The 15,896-nt window shown below is 40.6% G+C and overlaps 1 long non-coding RNA gene across 1 annotated transcript; it reads right to left on the reverse strand.

Annotated features, from left to right (window-relative positions):
* Window positions 1-688: 688 nt before the first annotated feature.
* LOC139701399 (uncharacterized) lies at window positions 689-15,817 on the reverse strand. The gene is made up of 5 exons (XR_011703958.1): window positions 15,597-15,817; window positions 12,553-12,614; window positions 12,187-12,281; window positions 10,653-10,760; window positions 689-798 (listed from the first exon to the last, which is right to left on the reverse strand). It is a non-coding gene; the product is annotated as an uncharacterized lncRNA (long non-coding RNA).
* Between the last annotated feature and the right edge of the window lie 79 nt (window positions 15,818-15,896).

Consider the following 15,896-nt stretch of genomic DNA (forward strand, 5'->3'; position numbering starts at 1 on the left):
GCCGAGACGGCCGCCCGCCCCCATCTAACTCTTGCCCCCGGTCCTGTACTCCCACCCCACTCTGTGCGCCCACGTCATCGAGACCCCGAAGCCTAGGTTTGGGGAGCCGAAGGGGAAGTAGGGGGAGGGGAGGAGGCACCGCGGAGGAACCGGCCTGCGGGCGATGCGGGGGGAGGGGCCGCTCCGCCCCCGCGCGGGCTCTGGTGCGCGCCCCCGAGGCGCCCCGGGCAGCGTGGGGGCGGGGAGGAGGACGCGGCCACCGGGTCGCCGCGCCCCAGTTGAAAATACTCCCTAACAGGAAGCTTGCAAATGGAAACCTGGCGTCCTGCACCCACTTTCGGATGGGGCTGCTGCAGCAGCTGGCGGGCGGACCGGCGGTCCTGTAACCGCTGTTGCTGCGGGCTAAGCGCGGCCGGGTCCTGCGGGTCGGGCTGAGTGCCTGCGGACAACTTTATCCGCTCAGACTCCAGCCGCGGCGGAGCGGGCAGCCAAGGTGCGCTTCGGGCTGCGCGGTGGACAGTCATCCCCTCGGAGGTGACTGTTTGCCGGACCAGGGGACGGGGCTCGCCCTCTCCCTGGGCCAGGGTGCCTGATGCAAGATGGCTGTATTTTGTAAGCCTCTAAAACAATGTATGGAATACAACGTTAACTGTACAGGGCCTGTCCTGGGAGTTTGTCTTACCAGCCAGAGTGGGCCTTGTAACCGTCTCAGTATTTGGTAGGATTACTTCGGAAAGAGGCTTGCCAAATATGATAGCGTAGTCCAGTGTTGTCAGCTTCTGCATAGTTTGCAAGGGGCTGAAAACGGCAGAAATAAGGGAAACATGGTTTGCGAATTATGTTTAACCATTTTCCAATTCTCGGTAGCCTGCAGAACAGACTTCATGGCTCAAGCCACCCTCATTAACTGGCGGTTGATTGGCTAGCAAACAGCTGAACCTTCCTAGATATTGACAACGCTCTACAACTGTCTGTGCAGGTTTTCCGTAGAAGTGTCATGAAGACATCCCATAGGTTGGTGAAGGAGACAAATTTCACAGATGAAGGACACTACTATCTGTAATCTGAAGACCTCAAAAGCATCTTAGTCATAAACATTATCCTGAAACAGATAAATGGAAATCAGATATGAGGGAAGGAATGGATTGGTCCAAGGTCACTTAAGTGAGGAACAGGCCTAGGAGAAACAAAATAATCCAAGCTTGTTTCATTATTATTTAATGAATGTTAAGTGTCCATGGTTGCTATACAGAACACATAAAATCTGCGATCCTATCTTAAAAGCACATGCAAAAAATCCTCAGCTTAGCTGCCAGCGAAGAATTCCTACAGTTTAACCCAAGGGAAAGAGGTTTTTTTTGTTTTTCTTTTTTGTTTTGTTTTCAGGAAACCAGAATATTTGTTGCTGGATTTATACAGGAAGGCTGTTGTACATCAGTTAAATTCATATTGTCAAGAAATGTTAAAATGACAGGGGAAATGTTCTCTTTGTATGCTATATTTTCCCATAAGTTTCTTCTTCCAGGCTTTAAATAAATGCCTAAGGAATGGAAAGACTGTTTCAGGTGAAATAATTCTGAACTTGGAATATCTGAACCAACTGTTTCCTGTCTCTACCATGTAGATAGTAATATTTATTTATGGGAAGGTATGCTACAACCTCTATCTTCTAGTTGTAGATTGATTATTAAGCACCTGGATAAGTGACTGGATACCTGATGTTAGCTTCAGGAAGTTTTTTTTTTTTTTTGTACTAAGGATTGAACCTAAGGTGCTCTACCACTGAGCTATATCTCCAGAACACATGCATACTTTTTTTTTTTTTTTAAGACAGGGTCTAAGTTGCTGAGGTCTGGAACTTGTAATCCTCCTGCCTCAGCCTTCTGAGTCTCTGAGATTACAGGTATGAGCCACTGTGACCAGCTAGGAAGTTTTCTCATTAGATGAATATGTATTGCTTGCCAACTCTGCTCCACACACACCTAGGTGCTAGGATTATAGCAGTGAACACCACCAGCGACATTCCCAACTTCATGGTGCTGCCTTGCTTCCTTATAGGGAAGTAGCACTTGGCCAGGGAGCAGGATGCTTTGGAGCCCCTTTGGCAAAAACTCAGGTTAAAGGGAAAGGGATTGTAGAGTCCAGATGGTGGAGAAGGAGAACTGCCAAGGCAAAAAGGAATTTTTATTTTTCTTTTGAAGTACTGGGGATTGAACCAGGGGTGCTTTACTGAAACTACATCCCTAGCCCTTTTTTATTTTGAGACGGGATCTTACTAAGTTGCCCAGACAGACCTGGAATTGGCTGAGGTGGCCCTCAAACTTGACATCCTCCTCTCTTAGCCTGCCAAATGGCTAGGATTGTAGGCTTCCAGGTGTAGGACACCTTACCCTGCCACAAGAGGGATTTGGTAGGGGGCACCAGGGGTCAGTGCTGAATTGGTTTTACTTCTGAAACTCATGGGCTAATAATGGCCTCAACATTTGGAGTTTAAAAAAAAAAAAAATGGGGGAGGAGGGGTATAAAAGCCTTAAGGTGAAAATATTTTCCCTAGAATAGAATACTTAAGGCTGCTAATTTAGATTTGTTTATAAGTAAAAGTATAGAGTGGAAAGGATTTTAAAAGCACCACTCTTCATATCCATTTGGCTCCTGTCAGTCAAATGAAAAGATTACTGCCTCATGGAAATGTTTCTGGCTACTTTAGTGCTACCACTTACATGTTATCACATCACTCTTTTTCTTTGTCATGTTGATTTAAACCTATCATCTGTTTATTGTTCATTATCTGTTTCCTCCCCAAAGAATGTGACCTAGGATAGAGATGGTCTTACCTGTTTCTTTATCCTATCTGAGCATTGCTCCCCCTGATTACCACCCCACACACACCAGTTAGGAGCCTTTCCCCATGATCTCATACAGTTCCATGGAAATTATCATATACAAAGGTAGAGAAAATAGTATAAAGAACCCCCATGTACCCATCACTCAGCTTCAAAAATTATCCACTCATCACCAATCTTGTGTTTTATCTTCTCTTTCACTCACTCCTCCCACCTCCTCACTTGAATTGTTTGAAGCAAATCCAGTCTACATCATTGCATCTGTTGATATTCCAGTATGTATCATAGAAGACAAATAAATGATCTGTGCATCTCTTAAATCTTACAGTCTATAGTCTATAGTGCACTTTGTTGAAAGACATGGGTCATTGGTCCTCAGGTTTTGTCTTCCCTTCCCCCAACTTCCCCTCCCTCAGTCTTGCCCAGTAAATAGCACTACCATTTACTCAACTGCTCAAGCCCAAAAGTACAGACATTCTTCTGGCACCTCTCTTTCTTTCACCTGTGTAGGTAGTCCTATTGATTCTGCCTCTGAAATGCTTCTCAGAACCATCTGCACTTGTCCCCACCTTTCACTGGTACTTCCTGGGTGGTCTTCCTCTTTCAACTCTAGCACGTCTGTATTCCATTCTTTGTACAGCACACATGGATTATAGATTATAGGGAAAAAATTTATAGTAGATCACACCATTGTTAAATCCACTCAATGACCTCCCATGCACTAGGTTAGATGCCACATGCATGGGGACTGGTGTTACTGCTTCCTTCTCTCAGTTCTATGCTGCAGACCAGCCACGTCTGTTTACCAAGTCCGAACTTGCTTTAGGGTTGCTGCACCTCCTGCTTCCCAGGCTTGAATGCTCTTCCCTCATCTTACCATCTTCTATGGCAAGATTTCTGACCTTTCCCATGTCACTTTATTTTTAAAAAATGGTCTTTAAAAAAAATTATTTATTGTTCCTGGGCATTAAACCCAGGGTACTTTACCACTGAGCTACATCCCGTGTTCTTTTATATTTATTGATTTTTTAAAATTTTGAGACAGGGTACCACTAAATGCTGAGTGTGGCTTTGAACTTGCAAACCTCTTGCCTCAGCCTCCTAAATCTTTGGGATTACAGGTGTATACCACCACACCTGCTTAGAAAATGGTCATATTCTAAGGTTACATAGAGGAGTAGAGGAGGAGATTTGGAGCCATTCAATATGGAACTTGATTTTATAATTCATTATATATTTCTAGCTTATATAATCACTGTAAGAAAATTTTATGTTTCAGGGAAGATATTAAATGTGAAACTTGTGAAGACTCCCAAATAAGTCATTTTGAAAATTTTCAATGAGAAAATTTGAGTTTACTTCTCAGAACATAATTTTTTGTATCAGGTTTTATGCTTGAAATGGACAAATGCAATTCCTGATCAAGACTTTGTAACAGTGGGGCCCAGTGCAGTGGTGCACGCCTGTAATCCCAGTGACTAGGGAGGCTGAGGCAGGAGGATCGCAAGTTCAAAGCCAGCCTCAGCAATTTATTGAGACCCTGAGCAACTTACTTTTTTTTGTTTGTTTGATTCTGGTATTTTAACCCAGGAACAACACTTTACCACTGAGTTACATCCCCAGCCCTTTTATTTATTTATTTATTTTTTATTTTTGAGACAGGATTCCGCTAAGTTGCTTAGGGCGTTGCTAAATTGCTGTGTTGCTAAACGCCCCCTAGGCTGGTTTTGAACTTCTGATCCTCCTGCCTTAACTTCCTAAATTGTTGGGATTATAGGTGTGTACGACTACCCAGCCCTAAGCAATTTAGTGAGATCCTGACTCAAAAAGGGTTGGGGATGTAGCTCAGTGGTAAAACACCCATAGGTTCAATCCCCATTCCAAAAACAAAACAAAACAAAAGACTTTGTAATGATGAGGCTCTGGGAATGTAATTCAGTAATAGAGCACTTGTCTAGCATGGATGAGGCCTTGGGTTTGATCCCCAGGACCACTACCAAAAAAATTACAATGAATATCTCTTCAAATTTGTGACAATCCTGTCGTTGACTTTGCTCATACAAATAGGTGATAAAAAATTAAAAATTTTTTTCAGTCATTTAAAACATAACAAGCTGGGTGTGGTAGCACATGCCTGTAATTCCAGCTGTTTTGGATTGTAGGCTGAGGCAGGAGGATCACAAGTTCAAAGCCAGGCTCTCAGCCACTTAGCAAGGCCTTAAGCAACTTAGTAAGACCCCCATCTCTAGGGGTTGAGGTTGTGGCTCAGTGGTAGAGCACTAGCTTAGCACAGGTGAAGCATGAGTTCAATTCTCAGCACCACATAAAGATAAATAAATAAAGGTATTGTGTCAATCTACAACTAAAAAAGTATTTAAAAAAAAACCCTATCTCTAAATAAAATATTAAAAAAGGGCTGAGGATGAGGCTCAGTGGTAAAGTGCCCCCTAGGTTCAAGCCCTGGTACCAAAAACAAGAACAATAACAAAAATGTATAACAGTTGAAGTTCTATATTTAAAATTCTTGTCAGTTGCAATGGCACATACCTGTTATCCCAACTATTCCAGAGGCTGAGGCAGGAGAATCATTTCAGCCAGAAAAAATTACAAAACAACTACAACAAAAAAATTCTTTCTTTTTAAAAAAATATATGTTTTAATTTTGCCTATTTATTTTTATGTGGTGCTGAGGATCGACCCCAGTGCCTCACATGTGCCAGGCAAGTGCACTACCGCTGAGCCACAGCCAATTAAACTTAAAGAGTTTAATTAGAAATAATGATGTGGCTCAAATTGCAGAGTGCTAAGCAGTCACCCTGCAGTTGCCAAAAGGGCCTATAAACTACAAACGGAAAGAAGTACCTGGTCGGGGGACAGAAATTTGGGTCTGCGCCGGGAGTCCTGTTCAGCCCCCTTGTCTCCAATCTGACTGGCTACATTTGGGGTGTTTCCAGTGTTCTTTGGACACCTGGCAAGGGAATTTCTCAGGCTCCTTGGCCATGATAGGTGGACTCTGCCTTGCAGGACTAAGGCAGGGGTCCAGAGGCCTGGGTGCTTCCTCATCTGTGCTCAGTGCTTTACAGGGAACAATGAGTGGTGGATCTGCTTAGCACTATGTAGACCAAGGGACATGATTAGGCCCTCTCCTCTTTGCCCAGACTGTCCTCCAAGGAGCCCCATATGGAGCTGCTCCCAGCAAAGGACACTGATCCCTAGAGATGAGGGGACCTTTTCTCCTAGTACCTCTGTAGCCCACAGTGAAGTCTCTGCTCTTGGATCTCAGCTCCATTATCACCCCTCAGACACTCCTGAGTCCCTGTGTTCCCTGTCCCCCACCTTTTTTTTTTTTTTTTGTATTGGGAATTAATTCCAGGGTCATTTTACCATTGAGCTATATTCCCAGCCATTTTTTTATTTTTAATTTTGAGGCAGGTATCTCTAAGTTGCCCAAATTGACCCTAAACTTGTGATCCTCTTGCCTTAGCCTCCCAACTATCTAGGATTATAGGTTTATGTCACTGCCTGGCCCTGTTCCCCATTGTCTCTTTTTCATACTTATTTTCTTCATAGCAACATCCACAAGTTGACATTTTGTTGATTTATTTGCTGATTTGTGGTCTCCTCCACTGAATTATGAACTTAGTAGGGTCCTCAGTGTTATACACTGCTTTCTCCATCAAACTTGTATCATACCAAGCTCATGCCAAACACACAATATTTGATGACTGAATAACTAAAAACTCATAGTTTATCAAGTGTTACAATCAATTATAGGATATAATAATAATTTTTCAGGAGGAAACTGGGGATTGAACTCAGGGGCACTCATCTGCTGAGCCTCAACCCCAGCCCTATTTTGTATTTTATTTAAAGACAGGGTCTCACTGAGTTGCTTAGCGCCTCGCTTTTGCTGAGATTGGCTTTGAACTTGCAATCCTCCTGTCTCAGCCTCCCGAGCTGCTGGGATTACAGGTGTGTGCCACCACACCTGGAAATTATAGAATATACTTTGCAGGACAATTCAAATCTGAAAAACCATACCTCTTAGAATTTATGAGTACAGTGTGTCGGTATTCTCACAAATAAAAGGGAGAGTAGGATATTTCTTTCATGGTGAAATTGTGAGATTGAAATGGGCCCATTTGACCAGGCCTAACTATCACCATTAATGTTTTTATTTTTTATTATTGTTATTGTTATTATTATGGGGGGATTGAATCCAGGGAGTTTCACGTTAGGCAAGTGTCCTATGTTATGATTTAGATGTGAGGTGTCCCCCCCAAAGTGAGACAATGCAAGAAGGTTTAGAGGTGAAGTGATTGGGTTTATGAGAGTTTTAATCCAGTCAGTGAATTAATCCCCTGATAGGTATTAACTGAGTGGTAACTAAAGGCAGGTGGGGTGTGATTGGGGTCTGCCTTTGGAGTATATATTTTGTCCCTGGTGAGTGGAGTCTCTCTCTGCTTCCTGGTGATGTTCTGAACTGCTTTCCTCCAGCACATCCTTCTGCCATGATGTTCTGCCTCGGTTTGAGCCCTGAGGAATGGATTCAGCCTTCTGTGGATTGAGAACTCTGAAACTGTGAACCCCAAATAAAGTTTTCCTTCTTAAAATTATTCTTGTCAGGTTTTTTGGTCATAGTAAGGAAAAAGCTGACTAAAACACACTACCACTGAGCTAAATCCCCAGACCATTTTCTATTAATTTTTGAATACTCTTTAAGTGATTGATGGCTTCTGTTCTTATCATTCTTCTCCGTGCACCAAGCAATTGTGGAATTGTGGCTGGGCTGTCTATGTAGATTGGAGATGTCCTCCCGATATTGGGAGACCTTACATTCTGTTTATAAGTGAAGACATGGAGGGCCTCCTGGTTCTGCATTAATTTTGGTGAACTGGGTTAGTGTTGGTCTGAATGCCAAAAAATTAAAGTGGTTTCTGACACTACCAAGCTCAGAAGCGCACTGTGAACCACAGTGAATTCCTGCATATACAGAGCACCTGGTGAAGCCTCTGGTGGATGTTAGGCTGAATTTGAGATGCTCCCCAACACTCTTTAAATTCCAATATTCTGACATAATGGTATTTATACTTCTGAAAGTAAAAAAAAAAAAATCTACAAAAAAAGGAGGATTCTTTCTTTTAAAAAAGCATTCCCTCTTATCTGAGAACCAGATTGTCTAAATTCAAGGAAAGCAGGGTACCGGAGGGGAATGTAGTCAGTGGTAGAACACTTCCATAGCATGCACTATACCCTAGATTTTATCCCCTGTACCATAAAAAGTTAAAATTTAAAAGATGCAGGGGTTAATAAATGCTAACTATTCTTCTGAAGGAAGAGGAATTGAGTTATTGAGTTTCCTCTGGTAGGCTTGAGACTATTTACCCAAGGACTTGGGTGACCAGGACCCCAAATTACCTTGCACTGTTTTTTTTTTTTTTTTTTAAATAATCCAAGCAGTAGTCTTCTTCTTTTTCTAGTCTCAAAAAAATTTTAATGCCGGGCCGGGTGGCTCACACCTGTAATCCCACTGGTTAGAAAGGAGTATCTTGAGTTCAAAGCCAGCCTCGGCAACTTAACGAGGCACTAAGCAACTCAGTGAGGCCCTGTATCTAAATAAAATACGAAATAAAGCTGGGGATGTGGCTCAGTGCTTGAGTGCTCCTGAGTTTAATCACCGGTACCCCAAAAACCACAAATTTGAAAAAAAAACAAAAACTTTTATGGTACTGGGGGTTGAACATAGGGGCGCTCAACCTCTGATCTATGTTTCCAGCCCTTTTTATTTTTTATTGAGTCAAGACCTAGCTAAATTGCCCAGACTGGCTTTCAACTTGAAATACTCCTCCCTTAGCCTCCCGAATTGCTGGAATTACAAGTGTGTACCACCCAATCAGGCTAAATTCTTTTTTTTTTTTTTTTATACAGGGTCTTGCTATGTTGCCTGGCCTCAAATTTTGTGATCTTTCTGCTTTAGCCTCCCAAATAGTTGAGATTATAGGCATATGCCACCACACCTAGCTTAAATTCTTATATAGATCCCCTTTGACTTCTAGCTTTTATTAGAATATTTGAGGATTGGGGATGTAGTTCAGTTATAGAGTGTTTGCCTAGCATGCACAAGGCCCTGGGTTCAATCCTCAGTACAATAAATAAATAAATACTGGACAAGTAAACTCATATAATCTGTCACATTAAGAATTTTTCTTTTTAATAGACTTTAATTATATTAAGAATTTTAATTGCAGAACACATCAAACCTGAAATGTGAAACCTTGACCTTGACAGTGAAAATTTCTGTTATCTCAGTCTGAAAATTCTTGTGCCTGTCCTATAAACTCAGAAGCTTTGTCCCTCCAAGGCTGAAATGTGAGAGCATAGGGTCCGAGTGGTTCTCTGTTGAGATGATAAGCTTTCTTTGGAAGTTTTCCTATACTGACACCCATCCAGGGCAAGACACATCCTAGATACTTTCCCCAAACCTCACAGAAGGAACTCTTCCTTTTGTTAGCCCTCAATCTCAGCCCACAACATCCTCCCCTGCCTGAATTGTCAGATAAAATGGTACCCAGACATACCTACCCTAAGAAGTGATTCATTGTTTATCTAAATTTCAAATTTAATTGAGCATCCTATTATTTGCTAAATCCACACCTTAACCCCTGCTAAAGTGTTATTTCTTTCAACTCTCATGGTCCCCTATCCCTGCTCGTGTTGCTCATGCTGTTCTGAGCTGTTCAGTGGCTGAAACTGGCTTCCTTCCACGGGCCTGGAGGGCTGGTGTCACCTGCATCCTTACCACATCCATCTTTCCTTTTCTAGCCAGAGAATTGCTTCCAGGTAAGATCTCTATATTTAGGATAAGGAGACACCATGCTGTCTTGGGTCCCCCAACTGGTATCGCTCAGGGACTTTCACATTTCTCCACAGTTGTGGCCAAGCTCCCTCCTAAATATTCAGCCTACCGCAGGGAATATCTGGGATCCTCTTTAGAGTTACAAGGCCTGCTGTGAGGGTAGACAATGCCATCAGCTAAATAATGTTCCTATTTAGTCCTTCACCCTAAAGAAGATATTCTACAATAATCCCCGTGGCACAACCAGGATAACAGGAGGTCAAATATGAAGGGCAGGGGATTTGGAGTAAAATGGGAACTGAATTTAAATCCCAGTGCTGCCCCTTATTGCCAGCCAATTATTAACTTCTGGCTCCTGGCTTCTTCATCTATAACTAATGTGGGTGAAATTACCTTGAAGTATAACAGTAATCCTAATAATTCTACCTGCCAGGACAGTGTAAAGTTTAGAAAGGACAATATGGAACCCTTGACACAGGATTCAGGCTCCTCAAATGATGACCCATTGTGCCACACCTATCTTTACTGCTCAGGAGAAAATGATCTGATCTTTGTTGTGATTTGAAATACCTGAATGAATACTTCCCAAACACATTCACAAATAAACTTTTTGAAACCTGAAGGTCCAGGTTACCTTAATAATGATTTGTCATACCTTTATTTGGCTTCACAATCCTTTGCTAGGTAGCTAGTCAGTACTGCCCAGGGCATTGTATGACCCAGTACTTCTACATGAAATTTAAAGAAGATATGTAAGTAAGCAATAGCTACATTCTTAGAAGCCCCGTATGTCCCCCAGTGGAAAGGTAACATCCCAGAGAGTGGCGGGGGGGGGGGGGACAGGAAAAGCTTTTACCATTGTATGCCAGGCCCTGCCCATGGGTCTTTACAGGATCTTCTGTCTGTTCAGAAGTGTGAGCAAACTCAATTCCATGGAAGAGGCTCTTACTCACTTTCAGTAAGACTGGTTTGTCTTAGGATGGTATTCCCAGGAGGGATCAGCTTGCTCTTGCTTCTGGGTTTCTTGAACACCCAAAGTAGCTTATCACTGGAAAGAGTCACTGATGAAACAGAGGTCGACTGTCATTTCAGAGGCAAACCCCTGAAACTTAAGAGTCAACAAAGCAACTCCAACATTAAGCATGATTTCTACAGAGATTATTAAAATTCCTTCTCTAAGCACTTTTGCAACTTTTCATTTGTGGGTATGGAATCCCCCTGCTTCTGAATCAGCTCAGTGCTTGGAAATTTTAGAGATCAATGTTTGTGTCAGGAAATGAGTAAAGAAAATTAAAAGATATTAATCCAAATAATTTTGGTTAAAAAAAAAAGTATGTGGACTGAACAGATTTTTTTTTCTTTATTCAGTTTGTTTTTTAAATTTTATTTTTACAGAGGAACAATTTGACTTTTATTTATTTATTTGGTACTGGAGATTGATCCTATGGGAATTTTACCACTGACTTACATCCTCAGTCCTTTTTATTTTCTATTTTCAAAACGGTTTTGCAAAATTGTGGAGGCTGACCTCAAACTTGGGATTCTCCTGCCTCAGCTTCCCAAGTTGCTGGGATTATAGGTGTGTGCCACTGCGCCTAGCCAATATTACTTATATACTCAGAAAAAAAATTAAAGTGCAAAAACTGGGAAAAAGCACCCATGGCTGTTGACAAGTGACTGGGATAAACGACCCTGTTCTGGAGTTCAGCTTTTGCCATCATGTGCCAGGCCCTGCCCATGGGTCTTTACAAGATCTTCCAGCTGTTCAGAAGTGAGAGCAAGATCAATTCAGACCACAGACATCTATTGAGTGCCTACTGTGTGCCGGCTGTCTGCTAGACACTTGCCACAAATGTGAAGACAGCCCTTGCATATTGTTGGTAATCTCAACATTAGGGGATGCATGCTCCGTCTGAGACATTTGAGGAATTCTGTGGGAACACTTGGGAAACCTGAAAGTGTTTGGAAAGGGTTGATACCGAAGATTTCTTTACTTTTTTTTGTACTATATAATTTATTACATTTTAATTTTATTTCCAACTTTAAAAAATCAGTTCTGTGAGCTGATGTATTACAAGAACAGTTGAATTCACAGTCTCACCAAGCTTCTCAGATGTAGTTCTGTCTAGTGATTGGCAAACAGTGGGAACTTGGAATGAGATGCCGTGTTACTTTTTGTCCCTTATATATTTTTTTATTTAAAAAAAATATTTTAATGTTTTTTCTTATTACAAAGAAGAAAAAATTACAGATAACTACTTCTAATACTTTGGGGTATGTATTTTCAGTTATTTTGACCTTTTTCTGAATATGATATTTATACATCAACATGCTTAAATATGAGAATATAAATTTTTCTTTTGGTGTTTTTACAAAAATAAGAATTTATGTGGACCTTGAAGAATGGATAGGATTACGTCAAGCAAAGAGGAGCTGCCTAGAGAAGGAAATGGCCTGAGAACAGTGCAAAGGCAAACACTGTCTTACCATCATTTTGACAGGAAATCTCTGGAGAAAAGATTGGAGAACAACAGCGACTTGGTCCTAGATGGCCTTGTCTGTCAGAATAAAGCACTTGGACCCTGGGGGAGAGTAAGACGTTTTAAGGAGGGAAAAGATATGATTGCATTATTATTTAATTATTTATTATTAATATTGGATAATTGTATTGATACATGAATATTAATAAAAAAGTTGACATCAAAAAAAGAAAGATAATTGCATTTTCTTATATTAACATAATGTTGACAGTAAGTTAGGTGGTGTATTTGAGAGGGGATAAGACTGAAAGTAAAAAACAAAGCAAAACAAAACAAAAAACACTTGAGTCTGCAGTAATGCACATTTTTTTACACTTAAAGACATAGTCCAAGGCTGGAGGTGTATACACGAGGTTCTGGGTTCCATCCCCAGCACTGCAAAAAAAAAAAAGAAAGAAAAAGACAGTGAATTTTGTCTCCCTAATTAATCTAAATAATAAATAATTAACTTTTCAGCAGAGATGGCCTAATGAATTTATTCTATCAATTCCAAGGGATTTGAACAACCCTGTTTATCTTGTACTTTTATCACCTGTCAAGTGGACTCTCTAATAATAAAAATAAGATAATAGAGAGCTAATATTTAGAATTTATGGGGTGCCGGGCACTGTGCAGAATGTTTAGGTACATTTTTTCAAGTAATAATATCTTATTTTGCCCCATTAATAGAAGAGAAAACACACTGAGGGAGGTCTGGCAACTGATACAGGCTAGAAAGTGGCAGAGCTGAAATGCTATTCCCCATGCTCTGCTGCCCACTGATTCCCAAGCTTATTTGACTAAGATTGATCATGGACAATTATCAGAAATTTGCCTTTAAAACTTAAAAATGGTCACATTGGACAATGTTTTTATCTATCAAGAATTGGCCAAGCTGGGCGCCATGGCTCATACCTCTAATCCCAATGATGCCGTAGCCTGAGACAGGAGGATCACAAGTTTAGGCCAACCTTGCAATTTAGCAAGATGCCCAGCAACTTAGCAAGACCCTGTCTCAAAAATACAAAAGGACTGGGTATGTAGCTTAGTAGTAAATTGCCCCTGGCTTTGATCTCCAGTGCCAAAAACAAATAGAATCAACAAACCAAAAACAAAGAATTGGCCTGTTTTTCTAGCCTGTCATATAACTGTACTAGGAACTTCACAATATATTGCTACAATCCAGAAATACGTATGTGTGTGTATCAAAAATGTAAATCATAATGCATAGTATTAAAAACTGCAGTTGGATTGCATGTGTAGCTCAGTAATAGAGCAGGTGCATACTCTAGTAATGTCCCTAGACACAACAGGCCTCCAGTAACAAGGGTGAGTAACAATACATTTGCCATGGATCAGCAGTAAGGATAGCAGTGGCACTTTGTAAATGCTTTTCTATCATCTCTAATTCCTTGAGGTGTAGGGGCACTGCTATTCCATAGCCCCCCAAGAGATGTAGTGGCTAGGCTGAGACTTAGAAGCTGGGGAGTCCCAACCACAGGGCCCTGGAGCTCTCTCATTGCTGCTCCCCTGGAATGTAGTTTGGAACTGCCAAATGAGGCTGAAAAGCCAGCACACTGAATCCAGGCTCCCTGCTACTCCCCTGTCCAGCACTGGGGATTGAACCCATGGCCTTGCACATGCTAGGTAAGCACTGAGCTATATCCCCAGCCCTTTGTGTTTTTATTTATTTATTTATTTGCTGGGGATATAGCTCAGTGGCAGAGTACTTTCTTAGCATGAGGAGGCACTGGGTTCTATCCCCAGTTCTACAAATAAATAAATAAACAAACAAATAAAGTACTTTTATTTTGAAACAGGATCTCAATAAATTACCTCGACTGTCCTAGAACTTGGATCCTCCTGCCTCAGTATCTGGGATTACAAGTGTGAGCCACCACACCTGGCTTAGATATAGGCTTTTTTAAGTGGACAAAACCAATGTGAAAGGGACTGGCTATTTGTCAATTGCCTACAAATGTGATTTCCTCCCTTCCCTTAGTCAATGTGTCTAGCCATTGTTTTATTAGGAAATAATAATTGTTCTCACGTATTGCATCTGTAAGTGAAGTTGACCAAACCAATGTGGGCAACAGTGCTTTCCATGGCGTTTGCATAGAAAGCAAACCCTTTGTATAAAGCCATGTGCCTGTGGATATAAAGCCTTTGGCCTGATACTCAAATCTGCCAAAGCCCTTCCTGCTGAAGAAGCTACCCCAGTTGTGGTTACCGTATGCCAGTACATTTGCCTCCCATCATTGGAAATTGGGGCCTGCTGCATCATTTATGTGTTTTTTTTTCTTTTCTTTTTTGCACTTTTTTTTTTATTGGTTGTTCAAAACATTTCAAAGCTCTTGACATATCATATTTCATACATTAGATTCAAGTGGGTCATGAACTCCCATTTTTACCCCAAATACAGATTGCAGAATCACATCGGTTACACATCCACATTTTCACATAATGCCATATTAGTAACTGTTGTATTCTACTACCTTTCCTATCCTCTACTATCCCCCCCTCCCCTCCCCTCCCATCTTCTCTCTCTACCCCATCTACTGTAATTCATTTTTTTTTCTTTTTAAGTACTCATGTAATTTAAATAACATCCCTCTTTGGTTTATCATCTTTAGTAGTGTATCTGTTTATTATTTTGTACCTATACATTGGCTACTAAAGGAGAGGACATTGTTGAGCGAAATTAGCCTGAGAATCATTTCAAAACCCCATCTCAATACAGGTGATGACCTGTCACAGAGGCCCCCAGATGTTGTTGGCTGTGTAAATAAGTACAACATTTTTGGAAAGCAATTTGTGATCTCCATCAAGAGTCATAAGCATATTCATAACCTGAGCCTATAATTCAACTTCTAGACTCTAAACTAAAGAAAAATTTAAAATATGTATCATTGGGTACACGATGATATTTATTACATATATTTTTTTAAAATTAAAAATTTTTAATGGTGTTGGAGATGGAACCCAGAGCCTCAAACATCAGGCAAGATCTCTATCATTCTATCTATAGCCCCAGTCCTTGAAGATTTATTATTGTGAAACACTATGAATAAATAGAAAAATGATTAACATATTTTTGTAATCCCCTGGGTGAACATTATCCTCCCATTAAAATACTGCCTTTAAAAATGATAACTAGAAATGTTTTAAAAAATATAATGTTGGTTGAAGAAAGTAAGACATGAAATTGTATATTTACTTTGGTGATTTGTTGCTGAGAAAATTACACACCTTTGTATACCATGTGTCAAGATGGCAGGCAATGTGTTTTTTTTTTCTAATTTTCCAAAATTTTAATAATATGATAACATTAATTTTACTGTATAAATGTTTTTTCTTTTCTTTTTATTATTTACTTACTTTTTAATTTTTGCAGTGCTGAGAATCAAACCTGGGGCTTCATGCATGCTAAACTTTACCACTGAGCTATATTGTCAGCTCTGGAAATATTTTTAATTAAAAAAAAAAAAAACTCTTATTAGTGCAATTATAACCATAGGACATCTTTTCCTATTGTGATTTTTTAATTGGTGTTTGTTAATTACACAGAATAGTAAGTTTCATTGTGACTTATTTGGATATGCACATAACAATCTGATCAATTTACTCCCTAATAATTTCCCTTACCCTCCCCACTTCCCTCCCCTTGATCCCCCCCCT

Source organism: Marmota flaviventris, chromosome 12 (assembly GCF_047511675.1).
Source record: "Marmota flaviventris isolate mMarFla1 chromosome 12, mMarFla1.hap1, whole genome shotgun sequence".
NCBI classification, from domain to species: Eukaryota; Metazoa; Chordata; class Mammalia; order Rodentia; family Sciuridae; genus Marmota; species Marmota flaviventris.